The sequence below is a fragment of the Plecotus auritus genome (genome assembly GCF_963455305.1).
Source record: "Plecotus auritus genome assembly, chromosome: 6".
Lineage (NCBI taxonomy): Eukaryota > Metazoa > Chordata > Mammalia > Chiroptera > Vespertilionidae > Plecotus > Plecotus auritus.
In genome coordinates this window covers 6334045-6356832 of record NC_137773.1, presented here as the reverse complement: position 1 = coordinate 6356832, position 22788 = coordinate 6334045, and positions in this window count along the sequence as shown.

Here is a 22788-nt window from a genome sequence, read left to right as displayed (position 1 = left end):
CCTCGGGGCACGGCCTCTTCGGGGGCTCCGAGGCAGCAGAGTCAGACAAAACTGGGTTTCGATTCTGATTCAACTCACTTCACCTCTCCAACCCCTGGTTATAAATAAAAAATAATACAAAATGTGGATAAAAATGCCACCTTCCTGAGGGGTTGGGAGCAGGGTTAACGGCACAATGATAACCTTTGGCGCAGTAAGCAGCTTGAGGGACAGTGGCCATCATGGCGAGTCCTCTGGGATCAGGGGTGACATGGTCCCAGCCCCTCGCCCTGGGCTGGCTGGGAGGCTGTCGGCTGGACAGCCCCCCGTTTTCCTGAGAAGAAGAAGGTACTGTATCTTGGGCTGGCTCACCTCCCTTTTCTCCCACTCACCACCACTTTTTTCCCCCTTTGCGGCCACATGAATTTTGCAGAGCAGACGTAGAAAGCAGGGGATGAAAAAAAAAAAGAAAAAGAAAAAGAGAGGAGCGAGCTGAAGCCAGGAGTGGGCGTCGTGCGAGAGGCCGCGGAGTTGCAGACAGTTGCAGCCCAGCTACGACGTGCGAGGCGAAGCGTCCCAGGTCTCCCAGGCAGGGCTCCGGCCCACTTTGAAGTGTTGACAACACATAAAATTAAAAGCATCACAATGCGAATTAGCACATTGTTTTTTTCCACTCTGATAGCCGCTACAAAGCATTTCATCCCGATGAATCAATGTGAGAGTCTCTTTACAAGGACATCAGGAACACACAAAGAAGTTTTGTTTTCCCTGAAGAGAAACGAACAAAGCCAGCGGAAAGATTGGCGCGCTGGCTTGCAGAACAGTTCCAGGTTACAGGAACTTGGGTCTCGCATTTGAACTGTGGCCTTGCAGGTCAACGATGTCCACGTGCGTGGATCACAGGTAACTGTTGGGCCCGCGGAGCCACCAGCACCACGCGATGAGATGTCAAAGTCACAACTGCACAGCCATTGTCTCATGACTGCACGTGTGTGTGTGCGCGTGTGCATGTGTATAAGCACACACATGGTGTACGTCTCTATGTATATATGCATGTATGTGTGTGTGTGTGTGTGTGTGCATTTTGTGGTTTGGTAAAATAAAGCCTGCAAATTAGGAATAATTTATAACTCGTTATAACTCGATTATTGGCTGGGACTCCCTTTATGTTACAGCAGATGGACTTTTGCATGAAATATTTTCCCCGAGTTGCTATAGAGACATGCCAACATCTTTCTGCCGAAGCGATTCCCTGCAGGCCTGTCTGTTGTTGCGCCCGGAGCCGGAGCGCTTGCAGGCTGAATCACTCGCAGCCCTCGCGGAGGCTGATTAAAGAGCCGGGGGCCCTGGGAGCCCGGCCTCCGCTACTGCCACCCGGGATGGGCTGCGCAGGTCCTTAGGGCTGGATTGGGGGTGGGGGATGGGCTGCCGGTGGAGCCCATGCCCACGTGAGCCAGGCAGCTGCAGCGGCCAGGGCTGCTGGGGGGGAGCACAGTCACCTGGGCTCCTGGAGGACCTACTGTGTGCTACCTGTGGTATAGGAACATGTCCGTCTCTCACTTTGTCTAGTCCCTGTGGCAGCCCTGCGAGGTGGGTCCTGGTATTCCCATTTTTCAGGTGGGGAGAATGAGGCGCGGAGGAGTTGAGTGATATGGTTGCTACAGGAAACATTCAAACCCGGTCTCTCTGACTGTCATCTGACCGCGCGTGTCTTCCCAAATGGCGGCGGGTGCATTTGGAACTCGGGATCCTGGGTGAACTGCGAAGCCACAGGCCAGGCGGGGTGGCCAGATGCAGGCCTCTGCCAGCTCCTCTGGCTGTCGGAGGATCCTCAGACAAAACCTCCCGCCTCCATCACGCAACTCACAGCCCATTTGGGCAGACACACTCAGGCCTGTCTGACCAGCAACGTAAACATGGCCAAGCACGAAGACGCTGTGGGTCCCAACGCTTGAGCCAGAGGCTGCAACGTGCCTCCCCCTTCCCTTCTCAGACAAAGACAGGGACTGAGCGACGTTTCCGAGAGCCGTTTACAAGGAGGGTGGCCTGGAGTGATGACAAGGACATGGGCTTTCAAGGCAGACACACCCAGGTTGGAATCCCGAGTCCACTCCCGTTCAGAGGTGTGACTCCAGGCGGCTCACCACGGCTCGGAGCTCTGATTGTTCTCATCTGTGAAATGGGACTCGTGCTACCTACCTGGCAGGTCAGACTCAGCCTTCCCCCTAGCATGGAGCACCCTAGAACAGTGCCTGGCACACAGTAGGACTTGCTAAACATGATGAATAGGTGAATACATTTTTAACATATCTGGTATGTATCCAGGGGTGGGCAAACTTTTTGACTCGAGGGCCACAATGGGTTCTTAAACTGGACCGGAGGGCCGGAACAAAAGCATGGATGGAGTGTTTGTGTGAACTAATATAAATTCCAAGTAAAGGATCGGAGGGGAGAGCAAGAGAACTCTCCGCTCTTTCGGCTCCGCAGGCCAGATAGAACAGCCGAACGGGCCGGAGCCAGCCCGTGGGCCGTAGTTTGCTCACGGCTGTATTAGGTACTCATAAATTGTACAAATTACTTTAATCTGGCATTTCTTAGACTTTTGGGACCATTTTCTTCCTTCATATTCTTAACCTTTCTCTTTGGGCAGGGTTTTAAGAAGGATCCCGAGTCCCCAAGTCTTCTTTCAAACCATCATAGCCAGGATTCTTAGAGAAACAACCCAACGTGTTAACACGTATCTCAGTCCATGGAGATCTCTTCCTACGAGAGGACATTTGTCAGGACTTATTAGACTGAAGCACAGAAACCTAACTCAGACTGTCTTAAGCTAATAAAGGAGCTTATTCGAAAGTGTCCTACAGCCTCAGGTATGCCTGGATCCAGCTGCCCAGCCGACCTCCATCCATTTCTTGAATTTTCTCTCTGTAGTTTGGCTTCCCCTTCAGGCACGCGCTGCCCTTGTGGTGGAAGGAAGGCTGCCTCGGTGCAGGACTACTTGGCACCAGTTCAGCACCTGAGCAAAAAGAGGACTCCTCCTCCCCAAGGTGCAAATACAAGTCCCAGGACAGAATTTCATTGGTTGCCCTGGAGTCACATGCCCAGTTTGATCATGCATCCTTTCTGTTAATCTGGAGGTGGACTCGGCCCCTTCTAAGTCAGCGTGGCCTGAGGGTGGGCAATGAGCAGTTCTCAAGGGTAAATGGATAGTCTTGTCAGAAGGAGAGGAGAGGGATGCTGAGCAGCCGAACACCGCCAGTATCTGCCACAGGGAGGGGAACAGCCTAAACTTTACCCTCATGACAATCTTGAAAGGCAGTTACGATTTTTCTCATTTTACAGAAAACTGAAGCCCAGAGAGTCTGGGGACCTAGTCCAAGACCACATCCTGTGTCAGTGATAGCGTCAGGGTGGGGATCCTCAAGTCCATGTTCTTGCTGGGGCTTTCTAGGAAGAAGTGAGCCGTGCAGTGGGTCTGCAGCTAGCATTGGGAGGATGGTGGGAGGCGCAGATGGCCCCCAAATCCAGCCTCAGCCAGGGGAAGCTTCCACGCAAGGATGTCTGTGGGTCTTGTTCTCACTTGTGCCAAGTAGCACGCCTTGAGACAAGCAGGTGCTTGCCTTCCTTCATCTGCCCCAAAGCCCAAACCATACCCTGTTTAATGCTGGAGAGTCTCGAAAGCGAGTTATCATTTCACTTTGGTTATCTTGGGTCAGAAAGAATTTGACCTTGGCATTAGTAAGAGTCTTATTTTTAAACATCGTTTTTCATGGACTCTTCGGTGCTTCTCTGAACTTGGAGAAGGTCCCTATATCTCAGGCCATCGCAGACCCACAGAGCTGGGGTCTTCCAAGAATTTTTCAGGTGGGCACACCTCAAGCCAGTCCGGAAGATCGATGCTGGTCCCCTTGTTTTCTCCCCTCCCCATCCACCTCCAGCTCTCGTTCAGTCTGAAGGCTCCTCACCCCTTTGAAGGTTACCTTGATAGCTCTGTGCCTGTGCTTTCTCCTCGTCCAGCAGGGCCCACTTATCCGTGCTGCACAAAGAAACGCTTCGCCTCTCTGGACCGGGACCAAGTCATCTGTACTCATAATTCCACCTGCCCTTGAATTCATCTGTAGAACCTTGCCCTTCAAGAATTGGCTCCAAATAAAACCTGTAAAGGGATTTGTCAACTGTAAAGCAAAATACGTGATAGATGTTAGAAAACTGAAGGTAGTTTTCCCAAGTTATTCTCTATTTCACCCTCACTAGTCCCTTGGGTCTTTCCACATTGAAAATTCACACACACACACACACACACACACACACCGTTACATATAAATAAATACATATTTGCATATCAATATATATTAAATATATACCAATATACATATCCACAAATACATATATATTTAAGATATATACAGGGTGGGGCAAAAGTAGGTTTACAGTTGTGAATACATGAAACAGTTTATTATTGTATTATTATTTATTAATTATTGTATTATTTTTCATGTGAACAACTGTAAGCCTACTTTTGCCCCACCCTGTACGCACTTTGTTTTTGTCTGTCTCCCTCACCAAACAGTAAATTCCAGGAAGGAATGCATCATGACTGTCATGTTCAGCACTGTAGCCCAGCACAGGGCATTGTCCTGTGTGGAGTTAGATGCTCAGTAAACGTTCGCTAAAGGAATGAAAGTGTGAGCGAGTGCGGGAAACATAGTCTGGATTCCTCAGCCAGGCAGTAAAGTAACAGCACTAGAGTTAACACATCTGGCTTCAAATCACTGCTCTGCTGCTTCTAGCAATGCAACAACCTTGGGTCAATAACCTTGCATGACCTTTCTGTGTTTCAGTTCCCCCATGTGTAAAATGGGGATAAGATGGTATTTCACTGAAGATGCTAAAAGAACACCTATGTGTATTCAATGCTTACAATAAATAGTAAACATTCAATAAATGTCAGCACCCATCTTCCCTCTTTAGGGATTTCACAGTGCCTACAGTACTGGGCAAATGTTGGATGTTTAGTAAATATGTTTTGATTGCTAGATGGATGAATTTATCAGAGTGGTGGGCACATCTGGGTGTGGGATTTCCATTCCTGGTTGAGAGAAAACTATGAGATGTATAACTGAGTCAAGAATTCAGAGAGGATGAACTGGGGGATGGTGAGAAGTTAGAATGAGGAGCTGATAGTGTCTGTGTGTGTGTGTGTGTGCGCACACGCACGCGTGTGCATGTGTGTGTGTGTGCATGTGTGTATGGGTAGGTGTACACAAGGAGAGGGAACTAGTTACTCAAAGTTCATTGACTCTAGTTTAAGAAGTTGATGCTTATAATCCACAGCTACCTGGGAGCCCCTGGAAATTCTTGAGAAGGAGAAACGTAATGGAAATTCTTTTGCTATCTGGATGGAGGACGGACTTGAACAGGGAGAAGCTGTGATGGTAATTTCAGTAATTAAGGAAAAAGAGAAATCACTAGCAGGCATTCAACAAACCATGCTGACATCAAAAACAAGAAGAGGCAAGTCTTGAAGACTCATTGGATCCATAAATCAAGAAATATTTATTCAATATGGAGCAGAAGAGAGGGACAGGATTTTTCTTTTTCCTTCTAAAATTATAAATGTGATTCTTCCATTGTAAAATAATACAGCCCCCCACAGGATGGGATTAGGAAATGAAAGGGAAAACAGTCATCCATAATTCTGCAACCAGAACACCACCATGGCTGCATTTCATGACCCCCCATATCCATGGCCTTAGGAGAATGAATGAGTCTGCTGTGTTCATGATGGCGATATAGAAGGAAGGTTGAAGAATGTTAAAGAGCCCTAAGCCCGTGAGCACTAAGAGAGCCGGAGGTGGAGGTGTGAGGGAGCGAAGAGTTCAAGGCCATGGCTGAACTCACTCACTCATTGCTAATCTGATTCAAGCCCCACAAAGGAGACTGAAATAGCAAAAAACACATCTTGGCACTGGGTTGGAAGCTCCCAGTTTCTCTGTGCAACTCTGGACATCAACAATGTCCTCCTGATCACCGAACCCTCCTCCTTCCTCCCCATACAGTGGACATTGTAGTGTTTTGTCTTCTTTGCATCTGCTATTCTTTACTTATTGTATCTGATCTTCCTCTGGAGAACATTCTTCATTGTGTACAATCAACTTCTTTTTGACAAAGGTGTTGGTCAATGGCTGCTTAGCTGGTTCACCCAGCAGATGCCCTTGTCTTTTGCACACTCTCCTGTCAGTATTTGGGTGGCCTGGTTCATCAGCCTGTTAGTCATTAGGTCAACTGGTTAACCAGACTTTTGGAGAGACAGGCAGGTTAACCCTACAACCCAGGGGCTCACGGACAAAAGGATCCCTCAGTTGGTTGGTCTGTTGACCAGCAATGAGCTCATCCGTCTATCAATTGGGCAGTCAGTCCATTCACTGATGTATCAACCACTCGACTGGCTTAACCATCACTTGGTTATTTTACCCGTCTGTCAGTCCGTCTCTCCATTAGCTTGTTGGTGGGTTAGCTCTTCAGTCATTCACTAAGTAAGTCTGTCAGTTGCTAGTGAGCCGGTTGGGCCACACCCCTGATGAGCCCCTCCAGCTGGTGATCTCAGTCCTCACCTGAGCGGGGAGGGCATGGAGGGAGGAGCTCATTTCCTCCCTGCGGAGGTCCTTTGAAGTGCCCAGTCAATCCTTGGAAACTTTAAATCAGAAGTTATTTATGAGGCACCAGAGTGAAAACAGCCCCATCATTCTAAATTACTAGCAGCTAACTTGAGTTCACTCATTTTTTTTGTTTAAAAAAAAATTGTTAAAATTCAGAACCATGGTTCCCCTTCTGGCCCCCACTCCCACGCCCTGGGCCAGCCTCCTCCTCCTCCTTTCAGCTGGGAGATTGGTTTTCAGGAGCCTGTGACTTCATCAGCTGCTCCCGATGCCAACCAGAGTTGTCTAGGTCCATGAAGAGATGAGTCACCTCCTGGAGACGAGGCTCATGGGGAGTCAGGCAGGTTCCCAGACCCTGGGCCCTGGGCCTTGGGGTCCTGCTCAGGGGCTTGTGGCCCCAAGAGTAAGGCAATAGTCCAGCTTGTGGGGCCATTTTCCACTTGGAGGCCCTGTAGACCCAATGGGTCTGCAAAAATGATCCACTAGGTTGGGCTTCAGCAGAGGGGATTAAAGAGCTGTTTTCTTCCTTCTTTCTGGGAGGGGAGGTGACATCGGGTGTTTAATATTCAGAGCAGGTTTCCTAATGCCTCCGAGGACAAGCAGCACACTGGGTGCCAGGACACATGGGTTCTGGGCCGGCCCACAGCCAAGAGGAGAGGAAGAAGCTGGCTCTTAGCCACCTCCTGCCTCCCCACTGAGCCACTCTCTTTCCAGGTTTCTTATAACCACTTCCCTCCCTCACCTCCACCTCCGGCTCCGACTCTCCTCTCAACTAATCTCCAAGAACTGACCCTGTGCACGAGATTGAGCTGTCAAGTTCAAGCTCAACAACAGGCATTTACGGAGCGCTTCTTGAGGTCAGGATCTCCTGCCTCCTTCTGAGGGGTATACTTATTTATTTATTTATTTATTTATTTATTTATTTATGCAACAGATATTTACAGGCATTTGAATACTTGCTGCCTTCGAAGCACTGGGCTGGGTGTGGAGAGACAGTGTTAAGGAAAACAGACCTTGTCCCTGCCTTCATGGTGAGGACCGTCTACGCAGATTCCGATAATAATCAGATGATGACACAAAGGAGTGTTCACTCCACTGAGATCGGCGCTTTATGGAAAACATCTGTGGTCTATGGGCGAGACTATGCGGAGGCCTATCTGGTGGTGGTTTGGGCAGCCAGGGAACTTCCCCAAGTAAATGACTATCCAGGTTAAGAGCTACGAATGCGAAGAGAGGAAATATCCTCTAAGTAGAGGGAAGCGCATGTGACAAGGCCCTGTGGAGAGAGAGAACCTGGAACATCAAGGCACTGACATGACAGTGAGCAGCTGGGGCCCTGCAGGGAGTATGTGCTCCCCCAGCACACGGGGTGGACCGTGCTGTTATAAACAAAACTGTAGCGAACATCCTTGTCACCCGCCTTAGAAAAGATTCATGGAGCGCCTACTTTCTACCAGATTTACCCCACATTTCTCTGTAATATCAGTGACCCGTTTAACGGGCGTGTCTGGAGTTCCCAACCTTTGTGAACAACTTCCGTGTTTGGATTTTGCCTTTGGGCCCTCCCTAATTCATTGTACCTGGTAGGTGCTTAAGACGCATTGAATGGTGAATGGATGGACAGATGGAAATAACCAGCCACCTGTGGGGGAAGCTACAGTTTGACTCCTACACACGAGCTAATCCCATCTCTCAATCCAGCGCTGGCTTCGAGAGCCTGCGCTCGAGGTTTGGAGCTGGTTGGGTTTTCAAAGCTTCGGGAATCGCTCCCCTCTGCACTTCCAGCTGCGTCTCTAGCCTCCTCGAAAGCCTGGAACTTAGGATGGGTTTTGGGGAGGGGGGTACATGAAGTGGTGGCCATGGGTCATGCGCTGGTGCTGGGCTCTTCCTTTTTGCCCCTGGACACTAGGAACAGAACTCAGGCGCCTGCAGACAGCGCTGCCACTGCGCTCCAAGCTGCGGCCACACCTACCTGCTCCCATTCGGCCACCTGCTCCGCACTCTCACACCTCCGTGCCTTCCAGCTGCTGTTCTCTGGGCCTGGAATGCCTTCCTCCTGCTCTGGCATCCACTCCAAACCACCCCCTCACAGGTTCCCCTCCACCCCCCAAACTTCCTGCCAGGCAGAACCAATCGATCCAGCATTCTGCGTCCGTGCCTGGTGCGCATGCCTGTTGCAGCTCTTCCCACGGTATGGGTGCAGCCGCAGGTCCTCCCACGGCCCAGGGTCCACGAGGCAGGGCTCTCTTGTATGTAGACGTGGCCAGTAGATTCTGCCCCCACGTCCCAGCTCTGGTCAGTTAGTCGTGGCTGCTTGGAGGGCTCTGCCTGAGGCAGAGCGGCCTAATAAATTGTGATGGGAGACCCGTGGATAAACATGTTCCAGTAGCCACGTTCAGAGAATAAACAGAAGTTAATTTTCACGAACGATTTTATGTAATCCAGTCTATCCAAATATGATCATTTTAACATACAAAAACCGCGGAGACGTTTCACATTCTATTTTTCATGCATGTCAGTTTTCCCGATCCCCGTGTATATCGCATCTCCATTCAGAGGCTGTGTCTTCGTCGGAAATGCTTGATGTTTACTTCGATTTCATAACACTCGTCGCTGAAGAAGTAGATCCAGATCCCCAAGTCCCAAAGATACGGAAAAGCTTTCCGATAAGAGCGAGATGAGCTGTTCAATTTAAATTAATGTAAAAATTCCTTTTCTTAGCAGCACTAGTTGCATCTGAGGTCTCCACGGCCACGTGTGGCCAGTGGCGACAGTTCTGGAGGGACCTGGGAGCTGCAGAGGTTTTCCGAGAATGGGATGTGGCCGATGAGCACGAGCACGTTGGCTCTGGTTTTGGTGGCAGAGCAGACAAGAGGGCACAGCCTGGAGGGGGCAGGGGGCAGGGAGGGGGCGTTACAGCGGCCGGCTCAGAGTGAGATGGGGCCGTCATAGGTTCAGTCATTCACGCTGCCTCCTGCTCTTGGGAGAGGAGTCTCAGGAAGCTGGAAATGGTTCCGTCCCGGGGAAGGGCCCCCTCCAGGGAGGGGCTGTATTGTTGCTGACTTTTTATTGCAATTATCTGAGTTGACCTCACTCTGAAAGGGGAGCTAGAACGCACATGAAGTGGTGGAAAGAACAGGGCCCTGGGGTGAGAAGCTCTCCAAGTTCAGCGGAGAGGCCCCGGGACCCTGAGCCAAGTGACCCCGCCTCTCCGTGGCTCGGTTTTCTCACAGGACCGCTCACTGCCCCGTGCAGAGCTGTGTGCGTGTGTCCGGCGGGCGGTGTGGGTTGCATGCGATGACCCATGTAAGCCGTCCGGTCACGGTCATGGGTCTGGCACGCAGTCATAGGAGGGGCTCGGGCCATGGCCGTTGACGCTGTGTTCTCATGCACACAGGAACAGCTACGTAAACGCAAGGGCTTCAGGTGAGAAAAGGCGCAATACAGACTGGAGCGTCCCCACATGATCCCAGAGCGGGAGGGGCCAGACCGGGGTGCCTTTTGAGATGGTGACCCTGGGAGACTTCTCCCGCCAGATAAGGAGACAGCAGGGCAGGCAGAATCATTCTGACCACCCACGCTCAAGCCAGCTTGCCGGGTTGAACCCTGGCTCCACCACTTCCCAGCTGTGCCTCAGTTTCCCTGTCTGTAAAATGGGGGTCATCACAATTCCCCTCACACGGAGAGTGCTGTTTGGGTCAGTATTATTTATTTATTTTTTTTAAATATATTTTATTGATATTTTACAGAGTGGAAGGGAGAGGGATAGAGAGTTAGAAACATCGATGAGAGAGAAACATCGATCAGCTGCCTCCTACTCACCTCCCAGTGAGGATGTGCCCACAACCAAGGTACATGCCCTTGACCGGAATCGAACCCGGGACCTTTCAGTCCGCAGGCTGATGCTCTATCCACTGAGCCAAACCGGCTTCGGCAGATCAGTATTATTTTTATCCCTGTTTATGGGCAGTGTTACAGCCTGGCTCTCACGTGGCCTCGCCAAGTCCCCTTCTCCAGGCAACCCCGTGGAAACACGGAGGACAGGGCAGTGGCCCGGGGCATTGGGTCAGGGAGACACGTGGGGCCCATCTCTGCCTCTGCCAGGTTCCTCAGTGCAGGGAGCGAGAAGCCGTGGAAGGAGCCGCGAGGGCCCGTCACTGCGCTGCCAGGGGCACCCTGTGCTGATGGCAGGACCGGGCAAGGGCAGCTGAGCACGTGCCAGAGCTCTACCGACGGGCATCACTGAGGGCTTAGAGCAGTGGTTCCCAACCTTCCTAATGCCGCGGCCCTTTAATACAGCTCCTCATGTGGTGGTGACCCCCAACCATGAAATTATTTTCGTTGCTACTTCATAACTGTCATTTTGCTGCTGTTATGAATCGTAATGTAAATATCTGTGTTTTCCTACGGTCTTAGGCGACCCTGCTAGCGATTCTCAACCTGGGGGTCGGGACCGCTGCTGTAGAGCCTAAGACCATCGGAAAACACAGATATTTACATCACGATTCATAACAGTAGCAAAATGACAGTTATGAAGTAGCAACGAAAAGAATTTCATGGTTGGGGGTCACCACCACATGAGGAGCTGCATTAAAGGGTCGCGGGATTAGGAAGGTTGAGAACCACTGCTTTAGATAATTCGGGGGCCGCAGCCTGGCTGCCGCAGAACCACCTGGGGAGGTTTTTAAGAAGTACAGATTCCCAGGCCCATCCTAGACCCATTGAACCTGGGTCTCCAGGCGTGGGTTGGAATGTGTATATTTTAAAGTTCCCCGGGGTGATTGCGATGCACAGCCAGGCAAAGAAACCTCTGGCTCTCGGCTCTGAGACAGGGGCTGTGTGACACCCTAGGGCGAGCAGAGCAAACCCGAGGCCGTGATTCAAAAGGAACCGCTCCCCTTGTCTTCAGGGGTGACATCTGGTACACACACCCGGCCCCAGGATTGGCTAACGGCGGAGCGTGTGGCAGCGCCCGTCACGGTGACCCTCAGCCGAGCTGGTGACCCTCAGCCGAGCTGGTGACCCTCAGCCGAGCTGGCGTCCCTTTTCTAGGACGCGGTTATCTTTCCTTTCTGGCGTCGTAACTTCTCTCTCTTCAAGCCCCAGCTCAAATCCTGTTCACGCACCCTCTTTCACCGCATCCCGGGAGAGGAAAGTAAAGAGCAGATAACGGATATCAGGTAAGTGTTAGAACTGGACTGACTGAAAAAATTCCACTTTCAGAGAGATGCTAGCCGGAGCGTGCAGGAGACATGGCAGAGGCATTTATCAACGCACTGTTTGTGGTGGCAAAAGAGAAAAGTAGAAGTGGTTGTTCACCAGTGGACGAACAACCTGTTATTTATCTAAGCAGCGAACCCTGCTTGGCCGTTACACTTAATGCAAGACATCCGTGCGCCTCAATATGTGTAATTCTCAAAAAAAAAAAAAGCAAGTTGCCAAAGGATATGTATTACACGAGATTATTTAGATAAATTCTAAAAACACCAAACAACGCCCTACACAGCGTGTGGATTCGCTCCTTTGCAGAAAACGTCTGAAACCTGCGTGGAAATTGTTCTCCGCGTCATCTTCAAGTTCGTGATTAAGTCTGGGAGGAACGGGGCGGGCCCTCGTAAAAAGATCTGAAGCAAACATGGCAGATGTCAGCGTTTATTAAATCTCAGTGGTAGATCAATGGGTGTCTCATTATTTCCGATCCTTTTAAGTATGTCTGAACTCTTTTACAATATAATAACGCAAGCTGGCATTGGTGAAATCAGAGGGGTTTGAGTCATGCAGCCTGGAAAGGGAAGGACAGGGGTGAATCCAGGGAGATCTGGGATTCGGCGTGGGTACATGTTGAAAACTTGTCGGGGGGGCGGAAAAAAGAATGACGTCGTGTGGTGTCCTGAAACGAAAGTCTTTGTCTTTTGATAGAGGCATTTAGCCCGTTTACTGTTACTTCGTCGCTGAGAGATTTGGTCTTACTGCAGTCATTAAAAATGTTTCCCGGTTGTTTCAGGCCCAACGCGCTGATAAATGGGTCGGTTTCACAAACACAGGCTCGAGCCACAGCCCGTGCACACGGACTGCTGACAGAAGATTCGGGGTCAGCGAGCGACCCTCGTTTGGATAATAAGGGCCATGCTAGTGCCGATCCTTTGAACCAGGATACTCTGAAACTGACGTGGAATTTATTTATTTTTTTTTTTGGAGGGGGGGGGGGAATACTCCATTTTTAAAATGTGTATAACCCCATTTTAATAACCAGGCTGACATCTCAGACATCTCCAGCACCACAGAAAGTCCCCTTGTACCCCCTCCAGGTCAATACCTCCCTTGACGTGGGATTTAAAATGAGCAGTCTTCATCCCAAAACAGATGTTGTCTCAACACTTGGGACCCCACCAAACATATTGCTAACGGGACATTTCACTTGGAGAGGCAGGGAGGTGCGATGGCAAGAACATGGATCTCGAGTCAGACACAAAACAATGCCGTATACGTTGGCCCCAGCTGGACACTTGCTCTTTCTGCGTGAGCACTCCACTCAACCCCAGCCAGAGGGCAGGCTGAGAGTCAGACAGCCCTGGATGAGTCATTCCATCCCTTGAACTTCGGCCCCTCATCTTTTTTTTTTTTTTAACTGATTTATTTTTTATTTTTAAAATATGTTTTTATTGATTTCTGAGAGGAAGGGAGAGGGAGAGAGAGACAGAAACATCAACATTGAGAGAGAACCATTGACTGGCTGCTTCCTGCACGTCCCACACTGGGGATCGAGCCTGTAACCGTGACCTCCTGGTTCATAGGTTGACGCTCAACCACTGAGCAACACCAGCTGGGCTCAGCCCCTCATCTTATTTTTTTATTTTTTATTTTATTTTTTAAATCCTCACCTGACGATATTTTCCCCATTGATATTTTAGAGGGAATGGAAGGGAGAGGGAGAGACAGAGAGAGAAACACCCATGTGAGAGAGACACATCGATTGGTTGCCTCCCGCATGATCCCGACCAGGGCCAGGAGCCTGCAACCGAGGTACGTGCTCTTGACTGGAATCAAACCCGGGACCCTTCAGTCCACAGGCCGACGCTCTGTCCACTGAGCCAACCTGGCCAGGGCTGGCCCCTCATCTTAAAGCCAGGACGCTCACATCCACCAATCGCACTGCTGGCAGATGGAGCGAGAAAACGAACAGAAGCCCCGCCCAGTCGTGGGCCCTCGGTAGATTTTGTTTTCTCTCTCCCACGCTTCGGGTACTGACACGCACACCATTTCATCCCATCGTCCCAGGATGGCTGGCTGGAGGTGGATCCCAGAGAAGGCTGGTGCTGGCCCCGGAGCCGGGGCAGCAGGGCTGTTCCTGCTCCGTGGTTCCTGACCATCCAGGGAGGCTCTCTCAGGGAAGGCAGGGGGTTGGTGCCCCGAGGAAGGCAGGACCCCTCCTCCGCCGCCAGCCCCCACCCGGGGAGTGTCGAGCGGCCCTCCCGCGGCTGCCAGCTCTGCTGCGCCCGCCCGAGCCGAGGGAGGGGCCCCGCGTGCGGACGCCGGGCTGGGCCGGCTCCACGCTCCATGTGCCCTGGCCCCATATACCATTTGTCGAGCAGCAGAACAGAATTTCCTCATAAATAAACAAGATCTTGGGTTTCACGTTGGGGAGGCGATGACAGAAGAGGGCCTGGGGCTCTCGCCGTTATCTGTACCCGGGCCTGCCAACTCCTCGCCGCCTGGAAGAGCCTCGGAGAGAGGAAGGCGAGCCTGGCCAAGAGCACATTTTTGGGTGGTAGAGTCACCGCCTGGCAGCTGGCCGCAGCTCCTCTCATTTCCCGCGACGTCGTCCCTCACCCTGGCCACGGGGACTCTGGGCTCCGTCACCACCAGAGCCCCTGCCCGGCCGAGGGTGAGCACCTGAACTCGGTTAGGAGGGAGGCAGGGCGGAGGGGTGGCCAGAGTCCGGGAGCCATCAGGCCTGGAGGAGAGGGGTCGAGCAGTTTCTAGTCTAGGTCCCCTGTCCTGTCCCGAGTGAATTCTCACCCCGACCCTACTGGGCCAGCAATGGGCGTGTCCTGGGCCAGCCGGGTGCCGCGGGCTGAAGGGGAGACTGAGGAGGTCCCATCCGGTTTTAGGGGCAGTGCGCTCCGTGCCCAGGTCCAAGGAAGGTCAGATCACAGGCTGAAACCACCTCCCAGGCCTGGGGGAGGGGGAGGAATGGAATACGACACAGCAATCAACAAGGACGGGCCAGGCTACATGAGCGCTCATGCCCACATACTATTGACCCAAAGAAACGAGACACAAAAGAATTTATACTGTGTGATCCCATTCATAGAAAGTTCCAAAACAGACCAAAGCTATGGATGACCATCCATGTTAGAATGGTCCTTACCGCTCGGAGGGGGACTGACTTAGAAGGGGCACAGGGAGCCGTCTGGGTGCTGGCAATGGCCTTTCTGCTGACCTGGGTGGGGTTACCGGGTGTCTACACCAGGGAAAGACCCTGAGCCCGACTCCTGTCTGTACTGCTTTTCTGCTTGGCCTCCTGTAGGTTACACCTCAATGAAAAGTATTTCTTAAAAGGATGCTGAAAGGACGAAAGCAAATCAGATCATTTCCTTCCTTGATTAGTATGTTACACAGACCTCCCACGGCTTGGAAGATGAAACCCAAGCTTCTCCCCCTAACCTACAGGCCCTCCCTGACCGGCCTCTCCCCCACTTGACTAATTCCACCTGCGCAGAGAGGCCTTCCCTGACCTCTTATTTCAAATACCCGCACCTGCCTGGCCAGTGTGGCTCCGTTGGTTGGGCATTATCCCGTGCACCAAAAGGTTGCTGGGCCGAAACCGGTTTGGCTCAGTGGATGGAGCGTCGGCCTGCGGACTGAAGGGTCCCAGGTTCGATTCCGGTCAAGGGCATGTACCTTGGTTGCGGGCACATCCCCAGTGGGGGGTGTGCAGGAGGCAGCTGATCAATGTTTCTGGCTCTCTATCCCTCTCCCTTCCTCTCTGTAAAATATCAATAAAATATTTAAAAAAAAAAAAAAAAAAGGTTGCTGGTTCGATTCACGGTCAGGTACATGGCCGGGTCTCGGGCTCCATCCCCGATGGGGGCGTGCAGGAGGCAGCCGATCGATGTTCCGCTCTCACATCAATGCTTCTTTTCCTCCCTTCCTCTCTCTCTCAAAATCAATAAAAACATTAAGAAATAAAATAGCCTCCCCCCAATCCCTGATGACACTGCCTTGTTTTATCAGTCTCAGGAGATCTTGTTTATAGACTTATCTGTGTGGCACTGGCCCTTCTCCCCGGGGACGGGAGCCCTGCCAGGTGCTTAGAGCTTTCCTGTCCACCCCAGGGTGCCCACCGCCTGCATGAGGTGCTGCAGCGGTTTCCCTATCCGGCACCCAGTCCTCCTCCCCATTTAACTTGGGTCCCACCCCTTCCGGGTTCTCAGTCTGTGTGGTCTGGAGAGAGTTTCTGGAGAAGACGTTGAGGCTTTCCAGCTGTACTTGACCCTGAGTGGACGTGGGGCTGGGGCTGCAGCTGCTGCCAGCATGGCTACACTGTGGAGGAGGTGAGCACTGGGAGATGCCGAGGGACTCGGTCTCGGGAATATCACCGGAGGCCTGGATCAAAGTGTATCTGAAGCCAGACCTACACCTGGACTTGGCCATCACATGAATCATTCCCTTCCCATTTTCTTCACGTAGTTTGGGTTTTCTTGCAACAGAATGAATATTCCGTGCAAAGCCCAGCTCCTAGAGCAGTGGTTCTCAACCTTCCTAATGCCAGGACCCTTTAATACAGTTCCTCATGTTGTGGTGACCCCCAACCATAAAATTATTTTCGTTGCTACTTCATAACCGTAATTTTGCTACTATTATGAATCGTAATGTAAATATCTGATATGCAGGATGTCTTAGGCGACCCCTGTGAAAGGGTCGTTCGACCCCCAAAGGGGTCGCGACCCACAGGTTGAGAACCGCTGTCCTAGAGGACTACCCCACCCTGTCTCTAGGGGGCAGTGTGCACTGTGTCCACGCGTGAGGAAGATCAGGTCACAGACAGAAAACAACACACCTTCCCATCAGTGGGAGAGCACCTGGCGGCCCCAAACAGTCACGACTAAATTAATAACTGGGTGGGTGGGCGGGCGGATGGATTGGAGGGATTACGGGCAGGTGGATGGGTACGTGGGTGGATGGATGGATGGGTATCTTGGCTTTGGGAGAAAGGTGCGCACCAACACAGGGCAATGGAAGGAGAAAAGAACCAGGTGGGAGAGGTCACTGGGTCTGGAGGGCAGCACAGAGGAGGTGGGCTTGAGAAGGTCAGGACGGGGCCGAGGACTAGCATTTCTTGGTACTTTCACAAATTTAAAACTTGTCCAACCCACGAGGTCGGTATGATGACCTGCACGTTGAAGATGAGCAAACTGAGGCTCAGCAAGGTGTGATGGCCAGAGAGGAGCGGGCAGGATGGACACACAGGTCTGGCTGGTGCAAGGCTGCCCCCGGGACCTGCAGGCCGGCTGCCTGGGACCCTCGGTGTGCAGCGTCAGAAATGAACCGGGAGGACAGCAGGCTCCAAGTCCCATCCTGGCGATGTACAGGCCTCCTGGGAGGCCCAGGCCGGATCCTCCCCACCCCTCGGAAACTCCTGTCAGCGTCCTGACAGCTGTATTCCACTGGCCGGCCACAGCTGCCATGAGGCCCTTGTTCCCCAGGCTGAACGTTCCGCCACTTTTTCCTGGCACCCCAGGCCTGCCGGCCGCTCAGGAAAGCTACTGTACTTGTGAGAAAGTGAGGTCACTGCGTGTTTCCATCTACTCGGAGAAGGAAAACAAAAACAAATATTCTCGCTACTGAATGTGCTTTTTATTCCGCAGAAGCCATCCCCAGAGGCTTAATTTATGGTTCACCCAGTGTCCCTGGCGTATTTGTCAGGGGACATCGTGGGGAAGCCTGGAGGAGCCCATGGCCCTGGCTGCGCCCTGGCAGGGACTTCAGGTCCCACAGCAGGGGGGAGGGTGTGGGGTGGGGGACGCATCCAAGATCACGGAGAGTGGGCTTGAGGCTTGGGAGCAAACACAGGACAGTGAGAGGGATGGCTGCTTGCATTTCTGCTCTGCACTTGCTGTTCTGCAGCCTGGAATATCTCTCTCTTTTTTTAAAAATATATTTTATTGATTTTTACAGACAGGAAGGGAGAGGGATAGAAAGTAGAAACATCAGTCAGCTGCCTCCTGCACACCTCCTACTGGGGATGAGCCCGCAACCAAGGTACATGCCCTTGACTGGAATCGAACCTGGGACCCTTCAGTCCGCAGGCCGACGCTCTAGCCACTGAGCCAAACCAGCTAGAGCAGAATATCTCTGTTTTTAAGTCTGGCCAACTCCTACTCACTCTGCAAAGCCCAGCTCCAGCCTTCCTCAAATGCTCCAGGCAAAATTGGCCTTTCCCCCTGTGCCCATCCGTCCGGCTGGACAGGGAGCCCCTGGAGTCAGGGACCATGACAATACACCTCCGAAAGCCCAGCCCCAGGCAGGCACAGTGTGTGCTGAGTGACGGCAGTGGGAGAGCAGGCCCGGCCTGAAAGGAAGTGGGCTTCAGCGGGAGGCTGGCTTCCCTGGGCCCGGGGGATGCTGGACGGAAGGAGCAGCCTGTCGCAGTGGGATGGGGCTCGTGCGACTGCGGGAGGCGTGCTGTCACGGTGGGAAAGAAGGCCTGGCTCACACAGGGTGGGGCAGCTAAGAACCACCACGCTGAGGCTCCTCCTTTCACTCCCAGCTGCTCTCATGTCACCCATGTGGACATGAGGCCCAGCAGGGGGCTGCCTTGTTAAGCTCATTCTTACCCAGTGCCCCAGGCACACCCCCACCATCCTCAGATGCACCCCAAACCACGCTGGGGTCCCCCTCTGCCCTCTCCCTCCCCTCTCCTGGGACCAGGAGGGCTATTCTGCTTGCTGGCACTGTCTGGATGCCACTCCCTCCTCCCCCTGAGCCTCCGTTTTCTCATCGATGAGACCAAGGATGCTGCTGCTGCCTCACTGGGTCAGAAAGGAAGCTCCCGATGCAAAGTGCCTGGCACGGTGCCTGGAACAGAGTGAGCGCTCGGTTCCTCCCTCCCTCCCTCCCTCCCTCCCTCCCTCCCTTCCTTCCTTCCTTCCTTCCTTCCTTCCTTCCTTCCTTCCTTCCTTCCTTCTTTCCTTCCTTCCTTCCTATCTTCCTTCCTTCTTTCCACAAACTCTGGTCTTTCCTCCACTGACTGTGCAGTCCACTGTCAGGCCCCGCCGACCCCCACCCCAAGCATAGATCTGCCCAGAGTCATGGTGGCCACAGAGCAGACCCGGTCTCCAGCGTCTGTGCCCACAGCAGCCTCGTGACCCTCGTGATGTATGGCATAGGTCAGGTGGGTGTCAGTTGGCTGCCTGCCCCTCACCCCTGCCCCTCTAGACAAGAAGGTCTGGGAAACTTGACTTCATTTATTTTCATACATGAGAGACAGTGAGAGAGAGAGTGAGAGGGGGGAGGGGTCAGGAAAGGGCGGGAACGAGGGGAACAGGGAGGGACGTTGGGGTCCTCGCGGCCCTCTTGTCTCCTGGTCGCCCAGGCCTGGCTCTGGGCCCGATGACCAGGGAGAGCTGCAGCTTCGGCACCGACAGACTCAGGCCACGTCTGGGGGCCCGGCCAGCAGCTTCAGAAGCCACGCGGGCCACTCTCAGTGGACGCACGCCCCTCGGACTCCTCCTCTTCCTCCCGCAAGTCTCCCCTCTGGAGCCTGGGAAATGTCGCCTATCAATTACTCTCCTTCACAGAGAGTGCGTTTTTCTTTATGAATCACGCGGGGTCCGCCTCCAGCCTCAGTGTGTGTAAAACAACAAATCAGGAGACATTTGACTTGACCCAAGCAGGGAAAATTCCATCCATCACAAGAGGAAAATGTTGGAGCAGCAGGGAGAGGCTCAGCGCTGGTGGCAGCCCGAGGGGGGGGGGGGGGGGGCGGCGCAGGGGGCCCAGCCGGGGCTCCCCCAAGCTCCGGGGTGGGTGGGAGACACCCCAGGCTCCAGAGACATCAGGTCCGGAGGTCACCCTAATTCTCTGGCCTCTCGATCAGCACTCCTCTGGGCCCTGTAGGTCACCTGATAAAGTGGCCCTTCCCACCTTGCTCGCTCAACTCCTCCACACAGAATCCTACAGCGCCCAAGCCAGTCCACTCTGTACGCCTCCTTCTTCGCACATGCTGTTCCCTCGGCCGCCTCAAACAACATCCTTTCTTCCAAAACCCGACTCGGGCACGCCCACGGCCATGGTTCCCGGGCCCTCAGGCGGAGAGGACAGCGCCTTCCAGGGTGCCCTCCCTCTCTGACGTCAGTGAAGCCATTCCCTGTGTTTCTGTCCCCCCACCAGGCGGACTGCTCCCCGCGGGCCCGGCCAGGCACTCACAGGTCCCTGTATGGGGATACTCCACCGGGGCCAGACTCTTGCCTGTGTGTTCCTGGCTTTATCCCAGCACTCGCACACAGATGGTGCTCAGTGAATAATTCCTGCACGGGGCTTGACAGATGCTCAGTGGTCTCTGGTCTGACAGAGGCCCCACTCAGGGCCTGACGCGTGTTAGGGCTAATGAACACAAGATGGGATTCTGAGCGGGCAGTGGGTGTCGGGATGTGGGGTTTGGGTTCCTTTTGTTGGTGCAACCTTTGGCCCCGACTGCCTGCTGCTGCCCAGGAAACCAGCTGACCTAGTCACATTCAGCTTTATCTCATTCATTTTATAATATACTAGAGGCCTGGTGCACGAAATTCGTGCATGGGGGGGTCCCCTCAGCCCAGCCTGCACCTTCTCCAATCTGGGACCCATCGGGGGATGTCCGACTGCCGGTTTAGGCCCAATCCTGGGGATCGGGTCTAAACCGGTAGTTGGACATCCCTCTCACAATCCGGGACCACTGGTTCCTAACTGCTCACCTGCCTGCCTGCCTGATCGTCCCTAACTGTCCCCCCCTGCTGGCCTAGTCACCCCCAACTGCCCTCCCTGCCAGCCTGGTCGCCCCTAACTGCCCCCCTGCTGGCCTGGTCACCCCTCACTGTCCCCAACTGCCCTCCCCCTGCCAGCCTGGTCACCCCTCACTGCCCCCCTCTGCCAGCCTCGTTGCCCCTCACTGTCTCCCCCTGCGGCCTGGTCGCCCCACGCAGCCTGCTGTTCTGTCACTTGGTCGCCCCTCACTAACCCCCCTGCCGACCTGGTTGCCCCACGCAGCCTGCTGCTCGGTCGTTTGGTTGCGATGGTCACTTAGGCATATATATATATATATATATATATATATTCCCAGAAATTCCTGACTCGCCTTTTATCTTACAATCTATGCATCTAAACTTCATCCACGTTGCTGTATGCAGCTGCAGTCTATTCATTTTAACTGCTGTAAAATCATCATCTGTGTACATACCACAGTTGATTTACCCATCCTCCTGTTGGTGGGCATTTAGGTTTCTTCTAATGAGTTCCTCTTGTGTCTACACCCAGGTTGGGAGTTATTGGGTTTTAAGATATGCAAAGTTCAATTTTTATGCTAGAGCCAAATTGATTTCCAAAGTGATCGTACCAATTCTTATTCTTCATCAGCAATATCTGTTGCCCAACCTATCTGCAAAATCTGGCATTGTCAAATTCCTTAATTTTTGCCTATTTAACAGTAGCATTAATTTGCATTTTCCTATTACTACGAGACTGAACATCTCTCCATATTTTTAATGGCCACATGTATTTTCTTTGAAATGCCTTTTCCTGTCTTATGTCCATTTTTTTAAATGATTTGTTTTCTTATTGATTTGTAAACCTTTTTTTTTTTTTTGCATTTTTGGTATACTAATAGTTTCTCAGTTATATATGTTGCAATAACTTGTACTCCATGACCTATCTTATTTTCTAAATGTCTTTTGATTTACAGAAGCGCTTGAGTTTAGCATAGTCCAATTGATCAATCTTCTTTTTTATGATTGGTTAGGGTTTTTGAAGTTTTGTTTTAAAATATTCATCTACATTTTAAAAATGAAAGTCTTAAAGTTTTGCTTGCACTTTAACTTCTTAATCTAATTGGAATTGATTTTTGTATACGGTGTGAGGTAGGGATCTGATTTCAGTTCTTTCATATGGATAACCAATCTTCCAGTTTCATTTATGGAATAGGCCTCTCTTTCCCCACCAATCTGCCATGTAAGATCTACTACACAGTAAAATTCCATCATTGGATTTTCAGCAGAGGTCATGCTATCTACAAATACAGACAGTTCTACTCCAGCCTTTCTTTTGTATGCCTTTTATTTTTTGATAAGGCTATCCAAAACAATATTAAATAGAGAGGTGAGAGCAGACAGCTTGCCTTGTTCTAGATCTTATGGAACAAGCATTCCATTTTTTGCTAATAAGTATGAGGTTTTTTATAGATGCCCTTTATCAGTTTGAGCAAATTTTCTTCTATTCTTAGCTTGCTGAGTTTTTATTTTTATGAATGACTACTGAATTTTGTCAAGTGCCTTTTCTGCATTGACTGCTATGATCCTATTTTCTTTTTTATTTATTGTTATAAAATATATTTTTATTGCTTTCAGAGAGGAAAAGAGAGGGAGAGTTAAAACATCAATGATGAGAGAGAATCATTGATCGGCTGCCTCCTGCACGCCCCCGACTAGGGATCAAGCCTGCAACCCGGGCATGTGCCCTTGACTGGAATCAAAACTGCGGTCCCTTCAGTCCACAGGCCGCCGCTCTACCCACTGAGCCAAACCAGCTAGGGCCTATTTTTTTTTTTTAATTAGACTTTACCTTTTTTTGTAGCAGTTTTAGGTTCACAGCAAAAGTGAGGGGAAGATACAGAAATCTACCATGTACCCCTTGCCCCCACACAGGCACATCCTCCCCATTATCAACATCCCCACTGAGAGTGGATCACTTGATATAGTTGGTGAACCTCACTGACACAGCACCCCTAAAGGCCACAGTTTACATAGAGCTCACTCTTGTACATTATGTGGGTTTGGACAAATATATAATGACACATACCCATCACTATAGTATCCTACAGAGTCTTTTCTCTGCCCTAAAAATCCTAGGCATTCCTACCCCTCTCCCCAGCCCCTGGCGACCACCGATTAATTAACCG